General features: G+C 36.5%; 1 non-coding gene across 1 annotated transcript; it reads right to left on the bottom strand.

Annotated features, from left to right (window-relative positions):
- Positions 1 to 6,829: 6,829 nt before the first annotated feature.
- On the bottom strand, positions 6,830 to 6,993 carry LOC122150122. The gene has a single exon (XR_006163497.1). It is a non-coding gene; the product is annotated as a U1 spliceosomal RNA (small nuclear RNA).
- Positions 6,994 to 7,576: the final 583 nt, after the last annotated feature.

The following is a 7,576-nucleotide window of genomic DNA, read 5'->3' as shown; positions in this document are numbered from 1 at the left end:
GCTGCGATGATGGGATCAAGTATAGCAGGGATTGTGGGGCTGGCACCGGATCGGCCAGTGTTTCGTTCTGTTGTGCATGGGGTGGCTATGATCAGAAATGATTTGACGGCACTTAACAACAACAACAACAACAACAACAACTTTTTATCCAGACCCTCCAAGGAGCATGACATTTCCTTTCTTGATCAAATTAATTATCATATCATATTCTTAAAAGATAATTGTGAGGATTAAAAGAGATGTATGACAATTATGAACAATATTATCAAATAAAAGGTTGGTAGGCTTATATTTTAAATTCTCTTCCTCTTCCTACCGTAATGAAACAGTAACACAGAGTTGAAAAAGTTGCAATTATCCTTTGCTAAACCATCAATTCATTCAAGCTATCCTTTTCCCATTGAGTAAGTTCCTATTACTATCAGTGTTTCTGTGTCCCACGTTTCAAAAAAAAAAGGTGGGGGGAGTGGTGGTAGATTAGAATATCAAGCACCTTTCTTGTGGAAGCACATTTTAGTGAATCCTGATAAGACATATCTTTGTAAAATATGAAAAGTGTTTACTCTCATGGGCTAAGATCTCCCAATATTTCTTTAAACCTAGAGTCTAAAGAAGGTAATGTTGCTCTGTATCTCCAATGAACACAACCCACAGATTTGGCTAATTAGTAATTGTTCAGTCATTCTGTTTCCTACCAAGCTTCAGCCTTGTTTCAAGTATACATATTTAGTTTCTCAGTGTTTGTTCTTGCTCCTTCTCTGGTTCTACTTTACAATCTTAACCTAAACATCTTACTCTCATTTCTGACCACCAATCTCAAATAGAGCACCAATCTGTAAGTAGTCTGACTTACCTTGTTGATGTAAGGTTCTAATGAGTGATTTCCGACTCATAGAGATCCCATATACAACAGAACAAAACACTGAGAAGTCCATCACCAACCTCACAATTATTACTATGTTAGAGCTCATTGTTACAACCACTGTGTAAGTCAAACATGTTGAGGTTCTTCCTCTTTTTCAATATCTCTTTATCAGGTATTTTGTCCTTTTCAGGGACCAGTCCCTTCTTATAACTTGTCCAAGGTACCTGAGACAAAAATTGTGCCATCCTCATCTCTAAGGAGCACATTGGCTATAATTCTTCCAAGATGTATTTGTTCATTCTTCTGGTAGTGCATGTTCAATGTATTTGCCAACACAAAAATTCAAAGGTATCAATTCTCTTTTTGTCTTCTTTATTCATTGTTCAGATTTCACATGCAAATGAGATGAGTAAAAATATCATGCCTTACCTCAGGTATATTTACATGAACTGCCTATTATAGATTAAATTCTGCCTCCCAAAAATGTGTTGGAAATAAGGCTTTCTTTGCTATGTTATTGAAACCATTTCACTGTAGCATGTGTCTTTAGCCATTGATTTTTGAGATATTAAAGGAGCAGATTGGGCACAGAAGAAAGGAAGAACAGGTGGGGTGAAATAGATGTTACATTACATGAAGATCACAGAGGAACCAAGGAACAGAAGCTGAAAAAACACAAAGACCTCCCCAGAAAGCAACAGAAAGAGAAGTCTTATCTTACAGCCAATGCCTTGAATTTGGTTTTCTAGCCTCCTAACTGTGAGAAAGTAAATTTCTGTTTGTTAAAAACACTTATAATACTTCTGTTATAGTAGCACTAAGAAACTAAGCCATACCCTAATACTACTACCTATTCAGTCAATAAATATTCACTGAATACTTGGGATATTCAAGAAAATGTGATAGGTACAGGATATAAGAATGAGTATGAAAAATGTAACAAAGGACTGTTTAATAAGCATCGCAGAAAGGCAAATTGAGTTTGGAAATTTAGGGCACTGCTATGTCATGAAAATCAGTTTAGATCAATCCAGAAAGTAATGGTTTGGAAATATGGTAAGTTTAGATAACCACAGAAACTGCCAACATTAATGAAAGTGACTATGAACGGAAATGGAACACAGATGTATAAAACAAACAAATCCTCTAGAAGCCTAAACTAAATGACATGGGAGTTGTGCCAGTCTAACATACCAAATATTTTGTTTGCTATTGTTTTTGTTGTTAGTTATTTTTTTCCAAAATGTTTGTTTTTAATGTGGAAAGAGAGATAACAAATTTCTGTATTGCACCAGATTGTGGATTATATTATAAGCAGAACAGAAGAAAACAAGGACACATTATTGAGAGTACTGAAAACATAGTAGACCGACTACCAACTGTCCACATAAGGAAAATGCATAAGCTAATCATATTTCCTTGGAGGAAAAAGTGGACAAAATAACAGAATGGCTTGATAGATTTAAACTAAGTGAAAGAGTGATAGTATTAAAGATTTGGGAACTCTGGTGGTATAGTGCCTAAGGCACTTGACTGCTAACCAGAAGTCTGGTAGTTCAAACCCACCAGACACTCCTTGGAAGGAAGGTTGGGCAATCTACTTCCATAGTAATACTGCCTCGGAAACCCAAGGAGAAGTCTCTATGAGTCAGATCTGACTCCATGGCACTGCGTTTGGTTTCATTTGATTTATTGAAGATTTTGTTCAGAGACTGTACTACTGGAGTGAAATGTTGAAAATTAAGTATTTCTTTGTTATAATGAGGTCCATGACTTGGTTTGGCATTTATAAGGATAATGTGTGGTGCAGCTAATTAATGGATTTCTCTAATTGCATCCCCATTTGTTAGATATCTACTTGTCCTTTATATGAATATATTACTCTCTGTCTTTTGGATTTTGTCCATAAAATGATACTGTTTGACATAATAGTGACTTTTTATTAATAGGGTAGCACAATTGTCTATGTATTCTTCTTCATCAATTATTTATATAATCATCCAACCCTTGCTGAGTGTAAATGTGTTAGTCATTGGCAAAACATAGAATGCATCCTTGGTGGGCGTATGACTTAAAATGGAATGGAATTAGTTAATGTTCTCTCTGAATCTCAGTTGTCTCCTTTGCCAAATTAGCATCATACAATATGATAAGAATCAAATTAATGAACCAATAAAAGTGCTTGGCATATTGAAATAACATAGTAGTATTTAAAACAATACTGCTGGAATGAGACCATCACGATTAAATGTTCAGATGTCAATATTCAGGGAATGGCAAAGATTCTGATGTGGCTATTTGTTATGCATTGCTATCAAGTTATTTGCATCTCATAGTGACTCAACAGGACAGAGTAGAACTGACCTGTAGGGTTTCAAAACTGTAAATTTTTATTGAAACAGACTGTCACATCAAGATTCCAACTTATGACCTTTCAGTTAGCAGCTGAATTCTTAACTATAGCATCACAAGGGCTCTCATATATGGGTATAATATAAGAAGCTTTCTTATAAACTAATTATAATATCAAGGAACAAAAGTAATTGGTAAAATAAATATGTTTTGATAAATTTCATGAGGTATTCTAAAGCCATACCATAATTATTTTGGTGTTGTTAGTTTATAACTTCAATAGTCATGATTCCTTTCTAAAAATTGAAATTATTGAGAACTGGGAAATGATAATATTTGTGAATTTATGTGCTGTGTGTGTGTGTGTGTGTGTAAAAGAAGAAATAAAGTTTAGAAAAAAAATGGATGAAACAAAAGCTATTTGAAGACACTTCTCTTTCTTTCTTGGTAAAACAAAAGCTATTTGAAGACACTTCTCTTTCTTCCTTGGTAAATATATTGTTCATTTTGGATATCCTCTCCATCTGCTTATTCAAAAGAGAATTTCCACAATGTAGGCCCCAAAATCAGCCCATTCCTCACTTCTGCCTCTCCAAAAGTTGAGCATTCCTCCCTCTGAAGAAGGCAAAAATCCAACTTTTGAAAAGGTCTCTTTAGACTCTTCTTAACCTGGATGCTCTTTCACCGATTAATACTCTCCAACAACAACATCCCTTTTGTGCTACACTCTCATATTCTATTATGCCTTGAATTCTTAGATTTGCTTCTTCTATGCTTAAATTTTTAGAATACTTGCCACTCCTCCCTGAGTGACAAGTTCACTGAGTCCTTTTGTCCATCCTTCAAAGTTCAACTTAAGTCTCATTTTTTACATGTCATTGTTTGAACCTTCAAGGCCACTCTATTATCAAATAACTTGAATAACACAACACTCATCCTTCATATAATAATAATAATAATAATACTGTCAATTGATTTCTACATTTTAATATGATTTTGAATATGTTATATTGAATATGGTTTACTCATCTGCCAGTTTGTCGTATGGTGATGGCTTTCATAGTGCTGTGATGCAGGAAGTTATACTACTGGTATTTCAAATACTAGCAAGAACACCCAATGTGGAAAGTTTTCAGCAGAGAATCTAGACTAAGACATATTATGAAGGAAGACTTAACAATTTCCTTCTAAATAAATGGTCAATGAAAAACTTACGGGGAGTAGTAGAAAATTGTCTGATATAGTGTTGAAAAATAAGCTCCTCGGGTTGGAAGACACTGCAAACACTGCTGGGCAAGAGCTGCATCCTTCAAAGTGGTTGTTGGGGTTGTCAGGTGCAATCAAGTTGGTTCCAAGAGATAGGTACACAGTATGTACAAAAGAATGAAACACTACCTGATCCTGTGCCATCCTCACAATTGTTACTGTACTTCAGCCCATTTTTGCAGTGACTGTGTCTATCTCATTGACTGTCTTCCTCTTTTTCACTGATCCTCTACTTTATCAAGTATTATGTCTTTCTCCAGGAATGGATCCTCCTGACACCATTATCAAAGTACAAGAGACAGTCTCATCATTCTGACTTCCAAGGAGCAACTTGGTTGTATTTCTTCCAAGATAGATTTATTTGTTCTTCTGGTAGTCATAGTATATTCGATATTCCTCACCAACACCATAATTCAAATGCATGAGTTCTTCTTCAGTCTCTCTTATTAATTTTTCAACTTTCACACCACATATGAGGTGATTGAAACACCATGGCTTGGTTCAGGCAATCCTTAGTCTTCAGAATGACATCTTTGCTGGGAAACACTTTAAAGGCAGTCAACCTTAATGACATGGATAGAGTAAAGATTTGCAACCTTCATTTGATGATATGGCAAGAGTCAAAATAAGAAGTAACAACTGAAGCAATCATTCATATTTGGATCACTTAATGTAGAAAGTATGAATCTAGGAAAATTGAAAGTTGTCAAAATGAAATGAAATTCATTTTGCCTAGACCAATATCTAGACATTAGTGAGCTGAAATGGACTGATATTGGGCATTTTTAATCAGACAATCGTATGGTCTACCATGCCAGTAATGACAAATTGGAGAAGAACCTGTGTCTCACTTATGAACAATAAGACCATTTCAAGATCTATTCTGAAGCACAATGCAATCAATGACATAATAATATCCACACAATTACAAGGAAGACTACTTAATAAGAATATTATTTTAATTTACACAACACTCACTAATGTCAAGGATAAATAAATTGAAGATATTACCAACTACTGCAGTCTGAAATTGATTAAATATAAAATCAAGATGCACTGATAATTACTGGTGATTAGAACGCAAAAGTTGGAAACAAAGAAGAAGGACTGGTAGCTGAGTATGGACTTGGTAACAGAAATGACACTGGAAATCTTGATAGAACAACTTATTCATTGCAAATAACTTTTCTTAACAATATAAATATCAATTCTGGTAGGGAAATTTGTGTGTCACCCTGACTGGGCCATAATTTTGACTGGGTGGGCAGCTTGAAGTAGTTATTCTCCATGAGATTGATAATCAACACCATGGTGGAATCTGGTGTGAACAGCTGATCAGCTGCCTTTGAGGTGTGGCCTACTTCCAGTACATAAGGAGAAGTTTTAAAAAAAGATCTTGAACTTTTGGCACATCTAGATGCTGTGTTCAGCTGAGTCTTCATCTCAGTGGCCTGTCATGCTGCCTGCCAATCTTCCATTATTCCTGGACTTGAACATGTGGCCTGCCATTGTCTTCTACTCTTGGGATTGTTCTATTTCACTTGTGGACCTTGGGTTTGTCGACCTCGAGAGCCAGCAGCTGCAGGAGTCAGAAAAAACCTCCAGCTCTAGTGGGCCTGGAACAGGTGGCAGAGCTGAAGCCCAAAGTCGAGGGTCCTTCATCCAGCTCCTAGAGCTGGCACTTTGAACTCAGATTTGTAGCCTCCTAAGCCTAATACATTTGACTGCTAACCAGAAGCCTGGGGATTCAAACCCACCAGCCACTCCTTGGAAGGAAGGTTGGACAATCTACTTCTATAGTGATACAGCCTCAAAAACCCAAAGAGGGGTTGCTATGAGTTGGATTCAACTTGACGGCAGTGCGTTTGGGTTTTTTTATATTTTAAATTGTAAGTGAATAAATTTCTGTTTGTTAAAGTTTTCCACTTGTGACATTATTGCAACCATAGAAAACAAAGACAGCAAGTCTACATATTTTCTTAGGCTGATGTTGTCTAGAGAAGTAAAATCAGTAATATATATGTGTGTGTGTGTGTGTGTGTATATATATATATATATATGTTGTTTAATTTTTATGTGCTGTTGAGTCAGCTGTGACTTATAACAACCTCTCTTTGGGTTTCCAAGGGGTATCTCTATGGAAGTAGATTGCCCAACCTTCCTTTCAAGGAATGGCTGGTGGGTTTGAGCCGCCAGCCTTCTGGTTAGCAATCAAATGCCTTAGGCTCTAAGCCACCAGGGCTCCTCAAAACTACAATAAAGAGCTAAAAATAAGCAAATAAGCCACAAAAGAAACACCTAACAAGTTCTACCTAATAAATGACCTGTTTTTTCAAAGACAAATTATTGGGGATAGTGTGAACACAGCCCACCATTACCACAAATTATGCTGCTGAGTTTCCCACATTGGAGGAAATAGCAGGGGTCAACACATCCAGAGTGCAATGGATGAGCCTCACCCTGGGAAAAACACTGCTGTGATCATGGTATCTCCTCTGCCAGGTAAGTATATATATCTACATGTCCATAGATATATATGTATGTGTGTTTGTATGTATATATACACATATACATACACACAGAGATAAAGAGAAATTTATCTCAAGGAAATGATTCGTGCAGCTGTAGAGGCTAGCAAGTCCCAAGTCCCTGGGTGAGATCTCAAACTGGAGTCTTCTCTTGACTCACGTAGCTGCAGAGGCTGAGAACTGGTAAGCAATGCAGAAAGCTGCTGGCTTTTGAAGCTGATAAATCCAAGATTGTTAGGTAAAATGGCAGATTCTTGGTTCATGTGGTGTAAAGGCAATAATCTCAAGATTGGCAGGCAATAATCTCAAGATTGGCAGGCAATGGAGCAGCCCCCTGGTTCAAGTCAGAGAGTCAGAGATGATGATGAGCCAGATGCAAGATCCAGATGGAGAATAAAACCAGAGAATTTTCCAGAGATTTTCCATATATATTGGAAGCAGGTCACAACATGAAGGAAATTTCCTTTGAAATAATTGACTGCTTAAAACAGAGCTCATCATGAATACGACTTTATAATCCCATATCTCAGCATGGGAGATGACTACATCATAACTGATAAACCAC

This window comes from Orycteropus afer, unplaced genomic scaffold (genome assembly GCF_000298275.1).
Source record: "Orycteropus afer afer isolate SDZICR_OR568_19922 unplaced genomic scaffold, OryAfe1.0 scaffold00091, whole genome shotgun sequence".
Taxonomy (NCBI): domain Eukaryota; kingdom Metazoa; phylum Chordata; class Mammalia; order Tubulidentata; family Orycteropodidae; genus Orycteropus; species Orycteropus afer.
Note: the sequence above shows the minus strand (reverse complement) of the source record. Positions and strands in the feature narration are given on the sequence as shown.